The sequence below is a fragment of the Rutidosis leptorrhynchoides genome, chromosome 6 (assembly GCF_046630445.1).
Source record: "Rutidosis leptorrhynchoides isolate AG116_Rl617_1_P2 chromosome 6, CSIRO_AGI_Rlap_v1, whole genome shotgun sequence".
Classification (NCBI taxonomy): domain Eukaryota; kingdom Viridiplantae; phylum Streptophyta; class Magnoliopsida; order Asterales; family Asteraceae; genus Rutidosis; species Rutidosis leptorrhynchoides.
This window is the reverse complement of record NC_092338.1, coordinates 409,609,302-409,627,637: the sequence shown is the minus strand read 5'-3', so window position 1 is coordinate 409,627,637 and position 18,336 is coordinate 409,609,302. Positions and strand designations below refer to the sequence as shown.

The following is an 18,336-nucleotide window of genomic DNA, read 5'->3' as shown; positions in this document are numbered from 1 at the left end:
GCATTATGGGCCTCAACTAACAGCAAGAAAAGTTTATGAAGCTGGATTCTATTGGCCTACAATTTACAAAGACGCACACCTTCTTTACAAATCCTGTGATGCATGTCAAATGGCCGAAAAAATAAGTCAACGTGATGAAATGCCACAAAATGTCATCCAAGTATGTGAAGTATTTGACATTTGGGGTATTGACTTTATGGGTCCATTTCCAAAATCTCATAATAATCTATATATACTCGTAGCCATTGATTATGTATCTAAATGGGCGGAAGCACAAGCTCTCCCAACTAACGATGCACGAGTTGTAGTCAACTTTTTAAAATGTCTTTTTGCAAGGTTTGGAACACCGAAAGCTTTAATAAGTGATCGGGGTACTCATTTCTGTAATAATCAACTTGAGAAAGTTCTTAAAAGATATGGAGTAACTCATAAAATCTCCACAGCATATCATCCACAAACAAGTGGACAAGTTGAAAATACCAACCGAGCTTTAAAACGTATTCTAGAGAAAACCATAGGATCAAATCCGAAGGAATGGTCCATTAAATTGGAGGATGCACTCTGGGCTTTTAGAACAGCCTACAAAACTCCAATTGGAACTACACCTTTTCGACTTGTTTATGGAAAAGCATGTCATCTTCCAGTAGAAATTGAACACAAAGCATTTTGGGCTTTGAAGACATGTAATCTTGATATACATGAAGCCGGACGTCTACGATTAAGTCAACTAAACGAATTAGAAGAATTAAGACATGAAGCATACGATAATTCGTTAATCTATAAAGAAAGAACGAAGAAATGGCATGATAAAAGAATCAGAAGTTCAAAAGAATTTAAAGAAGGAGACAGAGTTCTTCTTTTCAATTCACGATTCAAGCTATTTCCTGGAAAATTGAAATCAAGATGGTCTGGACCATTCATAGTCAAAAGAGTTTTCCCATACGGAACGATAGAATTAATAAATTCAAAAGGGATTGAATTTAAAGTTAATGGTCACAGAGTTAAACATTACATACATGGTCCGATGGAAGTTGACAACGAAGTTAATCACAATTTCGACACCACAGCTAACTAAGTGTGGGGAGAATCAAAGGGGTTTATGTATTTCTGTTAGAGTTAGATTGTCTATTTTCGTGTAGTTCTCGAAAATGGAACCCGAATGGTCTTTCCCTAGCAGACCCTAAAGAACTAGTCTTCTCCCCCCATTCTGAATTTTTATTTTTTTTAGGTTTTTACAAAATGAAGACTGCCTGTGAACTAAACCATGGTCTAATGCTACACGCTTTGATCACTAAACGTAATAATGACATACTACCGAGTAAACTAGTATCAGTAATCAGAGAAAGAATGGACGGAGTTAGAAAAGAATCCAGATGCGAAGATAATAAGTTACAATTTGGTAAAGAAAAATCAAAATCCGCAGCGAAAAGAAGAGCACGACACCTAGAAAGATGTCACAAATGCGGAAAATGGTCACATGGAGGTAAATGTTCAAATAATCAAACCTATTCAAATACCGAATTTGTTACTTTATGCAGAGACGGACCATTCATATGTTTAAAAGAAAAGACACTAAATGCTCGAGGTTACGCCTATGTAGCCATGGAAAACCAATTAAACCGACTATCTTATGAATGGGATAGATCATATAACTAAGAAATCTATTTCACAGGTATGTCTGTACAGTTTTTATTTTATTTATTTTTATTTTTAACCTTTTGATAATAAACGCTAATTTGTTCGCTAAAAAGTATTAAATTGATATTGAATAAAATTAGGCTTGGCGACCGAAATTATTGATATCATTCAAAAATTTATTACATCACTGCGAAATTTAACGTTTATTCTTAAGGTATAAATATCTTTAATCAATCAACCCAAAATATTTAAAAAATTCGTCATGAGTTAAATTAGGTCTTGGAACCGAAATTACTTTACCGAAAAGAGGGGCGCATATTTTTGATAATATTTGATTGATTAAAGTGAGATAAAAAGCCAAAAAGATTTTTAATTTTATTTTTACCATGTTTTTAAAATTAATATTTAAATCTTATATTAATATTGTAAACTTTGTAAAAACAATATATTTAAAATTGTAAATATTTGAAAAATTAATATAAGTTTGGTGTGAATTTTTAATTTTTAAAATATGAATTTTTTAATTTTATGCATTTTAAATTGTAAGTTTGGTGTGAATTTTTAATATTAATTTTGAATTTTATATTTAAATTGTGTGAATTTTAAAAACAAAAATTTACTTTATCTCATTAAGTTAAAAATATGATTTTTAAAATTCATCGTAAGTTGAAGACTAGGTCTTTGAACCGAAATTGCTTTACCCGAGGGAGGGACGAGAACTTTTATTATCATTATTTTTAATCTTATTGAATTAAAGTATGCCAAAAACATTAAAAAACCAAAAATCTTAGCTTTTAAAACAATCGCTACAAAAAGACAAATTTTAAAATTTTGTCGAGGGACGGACTAGGACATCGATCCGAAACGACCTCGTCCTAAATAACAAGGGAAACAAAATTTTAAATTTAAGTACTTAATTGTTTTATAAGTTAATGATTATAAAAAAAAAAAAAAACAAACAAACTCCGCGACTCGCGGAGTTTGAAGGGGAAAACACTGCGAGTCTCGGAGGGACTAAAAATCAGAAAAAAATATAACCGCAGAACAGATCAGTCCCCAACCCACAAAAACTAAAAACCTGCGAAAATACTGCCGAAAATAAACGAAAAAACACCCCCAAAATCACAATTTTTAACCGTTAATCACCAAATCTTTTACTAAAATCATGTTGAGAAGGATGCTATCTAGGAATTACTCAAGAAAAACGGTAAATTTCTACACCTAAACACCATTTAATCCGAAATTAGTGTTCTTGAGCAATTTTTTTCCCCAATTTGATTTTGATACTTTTTAGTGTAATTAGGCTTAAATTGTTTATGTATTATGCTTGTATAACCTAGATTGATGCTGTTTAACATGATTAGAAGCCTTAAACTTCAAATTTTGAGTAATCTAGGGTTTGTGTTCTTGAGAAAATTTGGGGCTTTTTGATATAAACAGGTTATGGCCGATTTTTGTCATGAATTGTTGCTAAATTGAGTAGTGTAACATGTCTAGGTAGTTAAATGATCCAAACTTTGAGCCTAAACATGATTTTGAGAATTAAAGTGGACTTTTTCAAGTCTAAAATTCATGAACTTGATTTTTGAAAGATAATGCCATTTGAAACTTGTTTAATTGCTAGTAATGATTATTTTGACATGTTATTTGAGTTGAATGCTTATGAACTTGGCGAACATTTTCGTATATGCTTATTTGAAAAAGTGTAGATTTGATGAAAATATGAAAATAAGCTTAAGTTTGATATAAATTAATCATGTCATTGTAATTATTTTGATTGATGATTTTACTGACACTAATGCATATTTGGATGCACAAAAATTGTGTTTGATGTGTTTTGCAGACTGAAAGGGGTGAATCTTCATCCCTTCATCCCAAGCCCGCAATGCTCCTGCTGAGAATGCGGAACAACAGGAGGTGGATAACTACTACAAGCAGGATATACCTCATCCAGTCATGACCTTTTCTGATATGCACTTGGAAGAGTTGCACCCGAACCTGAGATTTGACAGACTTTGGATAGATTATCCAAAATACCAAAGGGGTTTGCATACTCTTCATTCTAAGGTTGTTGAGGTACCGAGGGTCATAGAATGGGGACCTTTAGAAGCTGTAGAATTGGCCGGGCCAATTAGAGAATTACTTGTACAGAGGTATGGTAATTCTACTTTTAATGACTGGGTACATTTATTCACCATGCGTAGACCTGTATATAAAGTATGGTGTGAAGAATTATTGTGTAGTATAGAGTTGAATGATCGGGTAGCTAGTTTAACCGATCGTTCTTTTATTAGATTTTTGTTAGGCGGTTCGATGCGCCACATGTCTTTACTAGACATGGCTCAGGCTTTACGTATATATACGCCCGAGGAGTTAGCATCTGCCGATTGTAGAGGGTTGATACTAAATGGTAGAAAGATAGATGAAAATTTTGATACACACGGTGTGTGGAGTCAAATGACAAGCCATCACCATTTCAAAGGGGGAAATTACTCTTATTTGGATATAGATAGAGCCGAATTAAGAGTAATTCATAGGTTTTTAGCTAATTCGATTACACAAAGGGGTAAGAACAAGGAAAAAGTAAATGAACAGGATTTGTTTTACCATATGTGTATTCGAGACCCACAAAGCGCTGTAAGTATACCGTATTGTGTGGGTTATTATTTATCCGCTATGGTTCGGGGGATGCGACCGCATAGCATAATAGGAGGTGGTATTTTTATTACTTTGATTGGTGAATATCTCGGTGTGGATATAAGTCAGGGGGGATTATTAGTAGAAGAACCAGAACCCCGCGATACTATAGGTTTAAATGTATACCATGGTGCGAAAGTTTTGAAGAGGGGAAATAACGCCGCAGTACCATACCATGGTAGACATCCACAGGTTGAGAGAAACCAACAGCAAGGTAATGTAGAGGGGGAATGAGATGCAAGAAATGTAAAGGTTTATAGCTTCTCGGGAGTACGAAAATGCTAGACAGAGAGCATTTGAAGATTGGCAAGTTCATCAGAACCAAATCATAGCTCATTGCCAACATATAGGTAGAAACTATATTCCTACATCGAAACCCATCTTCCCTCCCTGGTCTATAGAGATGCAGCCACCATATCCTACGTATAACCCAGCCGAAGCATTTTATAGCACCTATGGTTATGCCTGGAACCCCTATTGGTATCAATATCATCCCTAGTATACTTAGTTTTTTTTATTTTGTAATTTGTAATGATTGATACGTTTAATACTTTTGTTAATATTGTAATAGTTTTTATAATTGTCTAACTTTTATTCTTAGATTTTAATAATTTTTGAATGTGGGGTAATATACCAAACTTCAAAAATATGTATATATGTTTGCAGTTTATCTTATGTACACAACAGGGTAAAACAACGCATTTTCAAAGACTGGCATTAAGTTCAGCAAAAGCAACTAATTTTGACGACAAGATGTAAAATATATGTGAAATAACAACAAGAAGGAATGAACAAATGATGTGCACCATTTATCATTCAGCAAACAAACGCCAATATATTTGGAAACTTTGGTAAAAATTTAATCATTTTCACACAAATCACCCTCAATAATTTAAATTATTACTGATTTCTTGCAAATGAGGGCATTGCAAGATCTTAAGTGTGGGAAGGGGTTAAATTCTTTCGGATTTTAAAATTTTTTACTTTATACACTTGGTTACCATTAAAAATACTAGTAAAGCAGTAGTTGTATTAGAATCTAGTGCTCTCTGATAAAAAAAAGAACAGCCCTAGTCTTATATACTGACTACCCAATTCTAGTAAAAATTTTCAAAATTTTCAATTAAATGAACTCAAAATCATGTTTATACATATTTATGAACGATAAAACTAGGTTTTAACACCGAAATTATTGTTACCTCGGAAAGGACATAAATTGAGAAATAAACCAAAATGTTAAAATTCATTTAAAATGGAAGAGAGGACGATAAAAAGGAAAATAAAAGCCAAGTGTGGGAAAATTTACCAAGTTATCTTAAACATATGTCACATATATCTGTAACAAATAACTGAAAATACTTTTGCTTTGGACTAAACTAAACAGTTTTACCCGATGAAAGAAAAGAAAAGATGGATCTACACGATGAATCAATTCCATCATTAAAAGGAAGTAAAGTCTTCCGAAAAAGACACGCGCTTCTTGATTTAGGTCATGAAGTTGTCGTCCAGACCAGCTGTAGGTTGACGAAAAATCTAGAAAAGTCATCACTAAAATCAGCAGGAAATCCACGGACCTCAGCATTAAACAGGGTCGCCAAGTGGTCAGATTTATCCTAACCATGAGAAGGATTTATCTCGTACAATGGAGGGCACCATGCAAATTAGCTGGATAAGACTAATGAATCAGATCCCCAGAAAGGATAATCTCCTTAAAGATTAAAAATCAGCTTTTAAGCCTGATATTACTCAATCCTAGAGATTGACCTTAAAGATTGAGAATTACAAACTCATGGAATTCAATGATATCTAAACTCGAGCTTGAACGAGAAAATATTTTGATCAAAATTACAAACCGATTTGTTTTCTGAAAACCCTATTTTCAATGCGTTCATTACCATTGAACGTAAAATCCTAGGAATTCACCTGGAATTCATTAGGTCACCTGAACCAAATCGGGTGTCAACCGTAAGAACGGTGGTTGCATAGCATGGTCAAAGACAGGACCGTGTGCCATACCGAAAAATTATAAGGGTGAGCTTTACTATTGCTCCTACCAAGGATAGTAATTGCGTCCGACACGTTATAGACCATAATTAAAAGCATGTCAGGGGACATTGCCTTAACAGTTACTTGTTCAACGCTTTCCTTTACAACCGGACGGTAGTTTACCGAAAGGTAATATACGGGATAAGTAAACTGGACGTGTTGCTTTCCAAATACAAGGTTAGCAAGTGGGTGACACAAAACCATAAGTTTTGAGCTAAAATTTTCAAATCTGAAACCCACCAAACCCACAAAAATATTTTGCAAACACCGGTAAAGGGTTATTCCGGAAAACTTATCTAGGGTAAAAACTAGATTTAATTTTCCAAAGATCAAATGTTTTCATAAAGATCCAATTTCCTTAATGGATCTAAATTTTTATAGTCATGTGGGACTGTAAACCATATCGTTACTACCATTGTTTATACCACCGTATAGAATTCACTGATGTACAAAGTGTGAAGAATAAAGAAGTGATTCTAGTATTTCAAGACGATATTGCTTGAGGACAAGCAACGCTTAAGTGTGGGAATATTTGATAATGCTAAAAACGAACATATATTTCATAGCATTATTCCTCAAGAAAGACAAGCTTTTAGTTGCAATTGTTCTATTTACAAGTGAGATTCGTTTAAATAATAAAAGGTGAAGACAAAAGACAGATTCGACGAATTGAAGACGCAAACGACCAAAAAGCTCAAAAGTACAAAAGACAATCAAAGAAGTTCCAATTATTGATAAGAAACGTCTCGAAATTACAAGAGTACAAGATTCAAAACGTAAAGTACAAGATATTAAATTGTACGCAAGGACGTTCGAAAATCCGGAACCGGGACCAGAGTCAACTCTCAACGTTCGACGCAACGGACTAAAAATTACAAGTCAACTATGCACATAAATATAATATAATATTTAAATAATTCTTATAATTATTTAATATATTATATTTATATTTAAAACCGTCGGTAAACAAAGAGCCAAGCTTGTGTGAGCTGTAAAAGTAAACTCCGCGACTCGCGGAGTTTGAAGGCCAAAATGGCCGCGAGTCGCGGAACCCCAATTTCAGAAACTCCCTATAAAGCTCGCGCATTCTGATCGTAAAAAAAATCATATCTCTCTCTCTCTCAATATACGTAAAATATATATATTTATATATATATTTATAATTTATATTTTAATTTTAATTATAATTCTAATAATAAGGGTATGTTAGCGAATGTTGTAAGGGTGTAAGTCGAAATTCTGTCCGTGTAACGCTACGCTATTTTTAATCATTGTAAGTTATGTTCAACCTTTTTATATTAATGTCTCGTAGCTAAGTTATTATTATGCTTATTTAAAACGAAGTAATCATGATGTTGGGCTAATTACTAAAATTGGGTAACTAGGCTTTGTACCATAATTGGGGTTTGGACAAAAGAACGACACTTGTGGAAATTAGACTATGGGCTATTAATGGGCTTTATATTTGTTTAACCAAATGATAGTTTGTTAATGTTAATATAAAGATTTACAATTGGGCGTCCCTATAAATTACCATATACACTCAATCGGACACGATGGGCGGGGTATTTATATGTACGAATAATCGTTCATTTAACCGGACACGGGAATGGATTAATAGCCACTAGAATAATTAAAACAGGGGTGAAATTATGTACAAGGACACTTGGTATAATTGATAACAAAATATTAAAATCTTGGGTTACACTCAGTCGACATCCTGGTGTAATTATTAAACAAAGTATTAAAATCTTGTTACAGTTTAAGTCCCCAATTAGTTGGAATATTTAACTTCGGGTATAAGAATAATTTGACGAGGACACTCGCACTTTATATTTATGACTGATGGACTGTTATGGACAAAAACCAGACGGACATATTAAATAATCCAGGACAAAGGACAATTAACCCATGAGCATAAAACTAAAATCAACACGTCAAACATCATGATTACGGAAGTTTAAATAAGCATAATTCTTTTATTTCATATTTAATTTCCTTTATTTTATATTTAATTGCACTTCTAATTATCGCATTTTTATTGTTATTGTATTTAATTGCACTTTTAATTATCGTACTTTTTAATTATCGCAAGTTTATTTTATCGCACTTTTATTATTCGCAATTTCATTATCGTTATTTACTTTATACTTTAATTTAAGTCTTGTATTTATTTTTAATATTTTACATTTGGTTTTAACTGCGACTAAAGTTTTAAAATCAACAAACCGGTCATTAAACGGTAAAAACCCCCCTTTATAATAATAATATTACTTATATATATGTATTTGTATTTTTATAAAAGTAAACTAATATAGCGTTAAGCTTTGTTTAAAAAGATTTCCCTGTGGAACGAACCGGACTTACTAAAAACTACACTACTGTACGATTAGGTACACTGCCTATAAGTGTTGTAGCAAGGTTTAAGTATATCCATTCTATAAATAAATAAATATCTTGTGTAAAATTGTATCGTATTTAATAATATTTTCTGCTAAAATTTAATAGTATTTTATACCCCTTAGCTTTGACATCACCTACTATCAGGATCTCCGGCCATATCCGCATCTGTATAGCCTTCCAAGATTGGATCAGCTCCCCCGTAACAAAGACATAGATTCTTTGTACCCTTAAGATATCTGAGAATCCATTTTACCGCATTACAATGCTCTTTCCCGGGGTTCGAGAGAAAACGACTCACCGTTCCCACTGCATGAGCAATATCGGGCCTTGTACACACCATTGCATACATCAAACTTCCAACTGCTGAAGAATATGATACTGAAGACATCTCTCCGATCTCTTCCTTGGATGAGGGACAAGAACTCTTGCTTAACTTGAAATGGTTGGCTAATGGAATGCTAACAGGTTTGGCATTGTTCATATTGAAACGTGAAAGCACTCGTTCAATATACTTCTCCTGAGATAGCCATAACCTTTTATTCTTCCTGTCTCGGGTTATCTGCATTCCCAAAATCTGTTGAGCCTGTCCTAAGTCTTTCATGTTAAAAGACTTCGAGAGTTCCTTCTTCAGCTGGTTGATCTTCGTTGCGTCTTTCCCTACGATCAAAATATCGTCTACATATAGTAGAAGAGCAATGAAATTTCCTCCAGAAAACTTCTGAATGTAGACACACTCATCTGCTGCAGTTTTCTTGTACCCTTGACTCACCATGCACGAGTCAAACTTCTTGTACCACTGCCTAGGTGCCTGCTTCAAACCATATAAACTTTTCTTCAGCTTGCATACGAGGTTATCTCCTGAAACCTCAAAACCTTCTGGCTGCTCCATGTAAATTTCTTCATGTAAATCTCCATGAAGAAAAGCTGTCTTTACATCCATCTGTTCAAGCTCCAAGTTCATACTTGCGACCAATCCAAGTATGACTCTAATTGAAGTCATCTTGACTACTGGTGAAAATATCTCATCAAAATCATTCCCTTTCTTCTGTTGGAATCCTTTGACTACAAGTCGTGCTTTGTATTTCACCACTTTTCCACTACCATCCTTTTTCAGCTTGAACACCCATTTATTTTTCAGTGCCTTCTTCCCGCGTGGAAGTTCTACAATCTCATAAGTTTGATTTTTCTGCAGAGAATCCATCTCATCCTGCATTGCGAGCAACCATTTTTCTTTATCCTTATGAGTTACTGCTTCATGAAAACTCTCCGGTTCTCCATCTTCAGTAAGTAGAAGGTACTCGAATTCTGGATATCTACTCGATGGAATCCGACCTCATTCAGATATACGAACTTCTGGAACATTCTGAGGAGATCCACCATCATCTTGACCTTGTGATGGTGCTGGAACGTCTGGCAGATGGGGTTGTGGCTCCCCCTACTCAGCACTGTCATTTTCCTCATTATCTTCTACTTCTGGCATTTCTTCTTGCACTGAAAATTCATTTCTCATGAATGATTCCGTTGTTGCCTCTGGAACCTGAGCAGCAACATTTGACTTCTGAGATATTGTGGGCTTTTCAATATCTTCTATTGTCTGGCTTTCATGGAACACCACATCCCTACTTCTGATCACCTTTTTCTCCTTTGGATCCCATAATCTGTATCCAAATTCTTCATCTCCATAGCCTATGAATATGCATGGAGTGGTCCTTGCATCCAGCTTCTGCCTGAGCTCCTTGGATACATGTGCGTACGCCAAACATCCAAATACTCTTAAGTTGGAGTATGATGGATCCTTTCGAGACCAAAGTTTCTTCGGAACTTCAAAATTCAGTGGTACTGATGGAGATCGGTTGATCAAATAACAAACGGCTCTGACTGCTTCTCCCCAGAATGGCTTTGGCAGCTTAGCCATACTGAGCATGCTCCGAACACGTTCCATGATTGTTCGGTTCATTCTTTCTGTTATACCATTATGTTGATGGGTACGTGTCTTCTCATGTCGGATGCCATATGATATGCAATAGGCATCGAACTGCCTGAAAGAGTATTCACCGCCGTTGTCGGATCGAAGACACTTTAACTTCTTTCCTATCTCACGTTCTAGCATGACATGGAACTGTTTGAAGTAATCGAACACCTGGTCCTTCGTCCGTAAGAAATATACCCACACCTTTCGAGAAGTATCATCGATAAACGTCAGAAAGTATCGATTGCCGCCAATTGATTCAACCTCCAAGGGACCACAAACATCAGAGTGTACCAGACTGAGTAACTCTGATTTTTTTCGTTGAAGAGGAATTAAACGAGACTCTATGCTGCTTACCAAACAGACAATGATTGCAAGGATCTAGTGCAGCATCCTTGTCTACATTGATAAGCTCCTTCTTTATTAGGGTAGACAACCCTTTCTCACTCATGTGACCGAGTCTCTGGTGCCATAAATTTTGTGAAGCCTCCTTTTCTGCAACATTAATACTGTCTGTGCAGATCTTCACATGAGTCTTGTACAGTGTGCCACAAATGTGTCCTCGAGCGACTATCATAGCGCCTCTTGACAATTTCCATGTGCCTTTACTGAAATGACTATCATAGCCCTGTTTGTCGAGAGCTATCCCAGAAAGTAAATTCAGCCGAAGATCTGGCACATGGCGGACATCCTTCAGAGTGATTGTGCTCCCGGAACTTGTCTTTATCCTGACATCTCCAATTCCGACAATCTCAGCGGAACTGGAATTTCCCATCTTCACAACTTCAAAGTCACCAGCTTTGTATGTTGTGAAGTATTCATTGTATGGAGTCACGTGGTAGGAAGCTGCAGTATCTACCACCCATTCTGTTTCTTATCGTGAGACGTGAAGGCATGTCTCATCATGGGTTGAACAATAAGCTACTTCACCAGAGATAGTCACTAATGTTTCTCCACCCTTATTCTTCGGCTGTGAACTGCTTTGACCTTGTTCCTCTTTCAATCTATAGCAGTTCTTCTTCATATGTCCCTCTAATCCACAATGATGGCATTTATATGTTGGTTTTCTGCCATCAGCTGACATGCCCCTGCTCTTGCTTCTGCCTCTACATTTATTTTTGCTACTCATTCGCTGTCTCCCCCGATTCTATGTGACAAAGGCATGGGTCTGATATGTGCCCATGTCCTTTCTCCTTGCCTCTTCACTGAATAGGGCATCCTTGACCATTGACATGGTAAGTTTGCCATTCGGGGTTGAGTTGCTGAGTGTTACTACCAGCGTTTCCCAACTATCGGGAAGGGAACTAAGTAGCAGTAGCGCCTGAACTTCATCGCCAAGCGGCATCTCTATAGAAGATAACTGGTTGACCAAGCTCTGGAACTCACTGGTATGCTCGGCAACTGAAGTTCCACTTTTGAGCTTCATGTTGACTAAACGCCTCATCAGCGGGGCTTTATTCCAAGCAGTCTTGGCCTGATACATGTCCTTCAACTTTTTCCAGAGGACATATGCGTCTGTCTCTTGTGCAACATGGTGGAAGACACTATGATCAATCCATTGACGGATCTGACCAATAGTTTTTCGGTTTGATTTCTTCCACTCTTTCTCTTTGGCAGAATCAGGGTTTATACCCTTCAATTCAATAGGATCGAACAAATCCTTACAGCTGAGGAGATCTTCCATTCGAGGTTTCCACAACGTGTAGTTTGTGGCTGTGAGCATAATCATAGCTCCGGAAGATGATGTTGACTCTTCTGTAGACATTATCACCTTACAAATAATTTTTTAACACAAACGGGGTTGAATTTTAGAAAACAGAGATCACCGTTACGTCCGGAACGGTTGAAAATGGTGGAATAGACACTTCGCGGCTTAACTTCCACTTACGGGGCAAAATTATAATTTTTATAAACTTCACGGACCAAAAATGAAATTCTGAAAATTTCAGGGACCAAATTGTAAAATTTCAGAATTGCTACAGTACCTTGCTGCAGTGCCGCCAGTTGCTACAGTGAATTGCTACAGTGATCGTCTTCTCCGGCGAAAATTCCGGCACCGGTCGTCTTCTCCGGCAAGATTCCGGCGAGTTGACCAAACTTTGACCGCGTTTTCTGGGCTTGTTATAACTCCGTTTAAGTCGTCGTTTTTTGCGTTGGACTCCGTTCGACGAGACGAATCCAATGGTACACTAAAAATTGAATTTTGAGAAAACTTTAGAAGACCCAAAAACTCAACCAACGTCTCTAACCAAGCTCTTGATACCACTTGTTAGGAAGAGATGATCGCCTGGACGTTGGGAGATACAAATTTGAGAGAAAAACAACTCTATTACTCACAAGAATAGATTTACAGAGTATTACAAAACTCTTACAAAAAAAAAACTCTCAAACTCACACACTCTCTAGGTTGTGATTACACTTCTCTGAGTGATTTGAGATGATTTACAACTGAGGTTTGCACCTCTATTTATAGTAAAAATTCTATGGCGGTGGAATGGTGTGAACGGAGAAGGTTGGCGGCCGTCATCGTCATCAACTTTGCTACTTTCATATGAGTTGTCAAGGTTGCCTACTTTGAATATCTAGAAGGTGGGCTTCTAGATTGTAGGCTGGAAATCTTCATTTGTGACATAAGAATTCTGTCAAATGAAGATTCAATGGCTTTTCGGCTGCTACCGGGAATTGTTCTCTACATATATTGTAAAAAAGCATTAATAAGCATTCCTGAATATAAGCAAAAAAGGTTTTTTAATACATGAACACATAAAATTGATAGAATGTTTAGTAGTTCATTGCATTAATAATTCAAAATCACTTATCTAGTAACTTTTGATTTGTGTAACCCGTTGATTATCGATCACAGGTTATGGTATTACCCCTAAAGAAAAATAGTTTATCTTGACTATCTTTAACATGGTGAGTAATAACCTTGATTAACCAATTACATATTAACCGGTTCATGTTTTCTAAAATAGTTAAAAAGCCATCGAAAGTGAGTCTATCCAACTCTTACCACAAATTATAAGTTAGCAAACCCATCCATTTTACACTTGAAGAACATGCATATTACTATGTATCAGTGTGACTTATGTATGAGGCAAGTATATATAAAATTACCCGATTCAGTGGTATTAGTACAGAATACGATACGTATCAGTCTTGTTTCGACGGCTGAAAAATACTCTTCCTGATTCAAGTGAGACAATCCTATTTGTTTCAGCCTGTATCACAGATCACCTGTTAGTAGACCCGCCCATTTTGCACATAAACAACTTGCACCCATCAAAATATTATCAAATTGACTAAAGTATAAGGTAAGTTTATAGTTAAAATCACTTAATTTATTGGTACCCTAATAAAAGTTATAATGCATACAATGAAATTCCAATTGGATTGCCACAACATGTCTGAAGAAGGAAACTCTTAACATATACTCAACTGTGACATGGAGATTCTAGAATTATAGCTTTAACATCTACAATGAAAGGAGAAACCATAGCGATAAAATTTTCAGCCATAAATACGGATTTTGCTTAACTGCTGCTGATGATTATTTACATATAAACAGACTACCTCTTTATTGTTAGGTGTAAAATAGATGAGCCACGTTTCACGCATTATGTGAATATGAATCAACCTAGTTAACATTTTGACTCTTGTTAGATGTAATATTTGGTAGTCAACTAAAGATACATGTACTACAATAAGTTGTAATAATTATAAAAAATGAAACATATAAGAGTAGTCAAACCTTCATAGGTCACAACTCACAAGTCACCATAACTGAGCTCGTTATGTGGTCCTTAAGACTCCTCGTCGTATTTAAGATTGGTCTATAAACATCTGAAAAACACACAACAACAACAATACCCAATCCAGCATATGCGAGTTATAGGGGAGGTGAGATGTAGACAATTCTTCCTCTACCTTAGCTATAATAGAAGAGAAGTCGTTTCTCTAACCACGAGTCGAGAAAAAAAAAATCTCCACCCACAGGTTGAGAAAGTCATCCCCTCTCTACTCCAGGGTAGAGAGATTGCTTCCGTGAGGACCTACGGCCTAAAAAATAGATAAATAAAAATTAAATAAATAAAGAGACGCCATGGGAATGGTAAAAATCAAATTTTCATGGGTATTAAAGTCATGATCACTACATATAATTAGTTGTACAAAGCAAAATACAAAATTATTTAAAATAATCAACACACAAAATTATATTATAAATTGAACATAAGCTATGAACTTTAATTAAAATTAGCAACTACAATATTTAGCAAACTTGAATGGCATCATAAAACATACCTTTATTTATGCTGAAAAATACGCTCAAATGAAGAATCGTCCTACACAACAATAGATATTTTTGAATGTTGTCACATTTATTAATTATTCTCAATAGCTTTTACTAGTTATCGAACTCTCGCTTCGCGCCGGGGGTTCGGTTTTCAATGTATTTTATTGCGTTTAATAAAATTAATTTGTGGTTAACGATGATGTCGTTGAAGCGCAACTCGAGTCGAACTAAAATGTATAACCCGTGAGAGATTTAAATGTTATTTTAAATTAACAATATATGTGCATCTCCGCGTTTCGCTATGGAATTGTCGACTTTTAAAAATTTAACGCAAAATCAACGTGTATGAAAAGTACCCCAAATATTTAGCGTTTTTTAAAAAGCGTCCGTTTTGCGTATAGCTAGTGACATTGTGTTCCTAAAATTATTTCGAGTTTAACGATAGTGTCGAAAAAATTTAACTCATTGCGAGCGAGAAGATATGACCCGTTGAATATTTGGGTGGAGTTTATTTAAGATTTTTTTATGAAAATGGTTATTTGACACTTTACCCACTGTTTGGGGGTCGATTTGAATTTTTCAAAAAAGTTTGAAAAGTTTTGTTGGTAAAATGAAATGTAGTTAAAAATAAAAATAAAAAGTCAAGAATACCTCTAATTACTATTCATAACTTTTGTCTATTATTTAATATATGTATATGTAATATGTAAATGTAAATGTAAATTAGCTCCTCTTACTCGGCTTCTGACTTAATCAACTTCTTAATTGAACGATACCTACATAGACGAAAAATATACATAATATTAGAAAAAGAACAAACACGATATTGGACAAACTTTGAAATATTATGCCTTTTGACGATGATTCTCATCCAAAAGTAGATAATCCCGTGTGTAACCATAAAGGGGTAAAAAACAACAATAGTAATAACATCGACTTTACACATGGTTTTATCATGAACTTCTGCATAAACCATAATAATCAAGCAACTCAGCAAAATACTCATTTTTAAGCCTTGAAACCACTGATAACTGCATAGAAAGTGGCAGTAGATTTTGTCCAAAATCCCTAACTAAATCTGAACAGTGACCAATTTACCATTAATCGCTTAAAAATTTAGACTTGGGTTTAGCAATAATTTCTTCTCTTTAAAAGCAATTACCTGAGGACACTGGGAAAGAGGTTTGTTATAAGCATCCACAACATTCGATTAGAAATATCGCTTCTTCGTCGTATTCAAAACATTCGTACGACCATTCGCTTTTGTCTCCATCTTCTCAACATCAATCAATGAATCACTTAATACATATCAATCCAAAAAAACAACAAACACTTGCATCAAGCTTCTTTGTATTCAGATTTAAAAACCACAATACCACCCAAATTGACTCCAAAAAGTCAAATATACATACCATGAACCATCTGATCAACTACAACAATATTCAGTTCTGACCCATTGCACTTACATAAACTGATATGAATACTTGAAGTGGATAACAGGTTCAGTTGAAATGTACATATTCACCCATTCGGTGGTCTCATAAACTGCTCAATGTGGTAACTGATTTGAATACTTAAATTGTTGATGTTAACACAAATTTCTAACATAAAGAATCTAACAAAAATTACGAACTGAAGTGGCATCGAGAAATGTATAGAGACAGTGGAGAACATATATTAGCAGCAATCAAATGACGCTTGTATAAAGTAGAAACACAGTACGTGATAGAAGTTGAAAGAGTAGACGTATCTCCAGCCTGAATTGTGTTGGCAGCCGGTTCAGCTGCAATCGAACAATAGTATATACTAAACCATTAACGATAACAGTAGTATAAGATTTAAATTATACCTTATTAGTAAAATTAGGGATTGAACATGTTTTTGTTTTGATCTTTGATCCTCACGAGTACAAAAATTGTTCGCCTTATGATCCTACAAATACAAAAGTATACAGTTTAGTTTAGTGTTTTTTTTTTTTTTTTTTTACATCAATTAATCTAATGTCAATAATCCCTTATATGAGAAAATCCCTAACCTAATCAAATTTTAAGTATACACATCGCATTTTCATTATCATCATTCACCAGTCAAAACCTAAAGAGCAATTATTATTTTCCGAGAAATGTCAACTTAACCGAGTCAGCCAACTTGTTAGTCTACTTGTTCATCAGCGACAATACACAAACCCTTAATGTATAGGAGGGATTTGAGCATATATTCAATCAACTCATAACTATAATCACCCGAATTCCATATATATTTTCCATCTTCAAAAACCATACATTATTAATACTTGAACGAAAAGTGGTATGTGTGCAAATGGCTAGAATCTAAAACCCTTAACACAAAAAACCAAAACTTTTAAACAATTATCAATTACCCAATTCATTTAATTCAAAGACAAACAGTCACTTAAAAAAATACAAATGACCCATTTAAGCACACATCTTACCCGTCCATATCGCCAGTCGGATCAGTCTCAAGATACTGACTAAAACGATCTTTCATCACTTCAAATTATGATTGATTTGGGGCTAAGCATGTCTGCAGCTTTCTTCTCCCTAAAAATTTCTTACGAAGCTATATATAATAATAAGCAAAAGAAGATACCTGTTGAATAAAATAAAAATAATTAGGAATTTGAAAAACACACAAAAAAAAAATACATATAAAATTAGTGCCTATCATCTATCTATATATTCTATATCTAATAAAAAAAAGTTATATCAAAGATTTAAAGAGGTTTTTACCAGCATGTTGCCGCATAAAAATGACACCAAGCATATGCCGTAAATAATGATAGTAATCGGTTGTTGGCATTATCAAACAATCAAACGATGAGAAAGGATTTAAGATCTCAAACACGGTCATTGTCATCAAGTACGATCTAGATTTTTCTGCTTCAAAAAAAAAAAAAAAAAAAAAAAAAAAAACCATTAACATACATGATTACATTTCCATTGGATGTAAAAAAAAATTGCAACAAATGTTAAGCTCATTGAATGAACACATGGAAAGCTTATGATTACTTTTGGAAAATAACATAAGATTCATGAAGTAAATAACGTAACACTTTAATAAAATATAAACAATGTTAAAAATGAGAACCTGCATCTTCTTTGTTATCCTTGACCCTTTCCAACAATGCACTTCAAGCACACTCAGGAATCATACGGTAACCTGAAAATAAGGGCAAGCATGCCAAATTTACATATAAATAAGTCAAAAAAATGAGAGCTCAGCAGATCCTCAAATATATCTGTTGATATATTCTTAAATGAAATGGTAA

The 18,336-nt window shown here is 34.8% G+C and overlaps 1 long non-coding RNA gene across 1 annotated transcript; it reads right to left on the bottom strand.

The window, feature by feature from the left end:
- Positions 1–16,326: 16,326 nt before the first annotated feature.
- On the bottom strand, positions 16,327–17,886 carry LOC139855947 (uncharacterized). The gene is made up of 4 exons (XR_011761617.1): positions 17,798–17,886; positions 17,500–17,657; positions 16,897–16,979; positions 16,327–16,830 (listed from the first exon to the last, which is right to left on the bottom strand). It is a non-coding gene; the product is annotated as an uncharacterized lncRNA (long non-coding RNA).
- Positions 17,887–18,336: the final 450 nt, after the last annotated feature.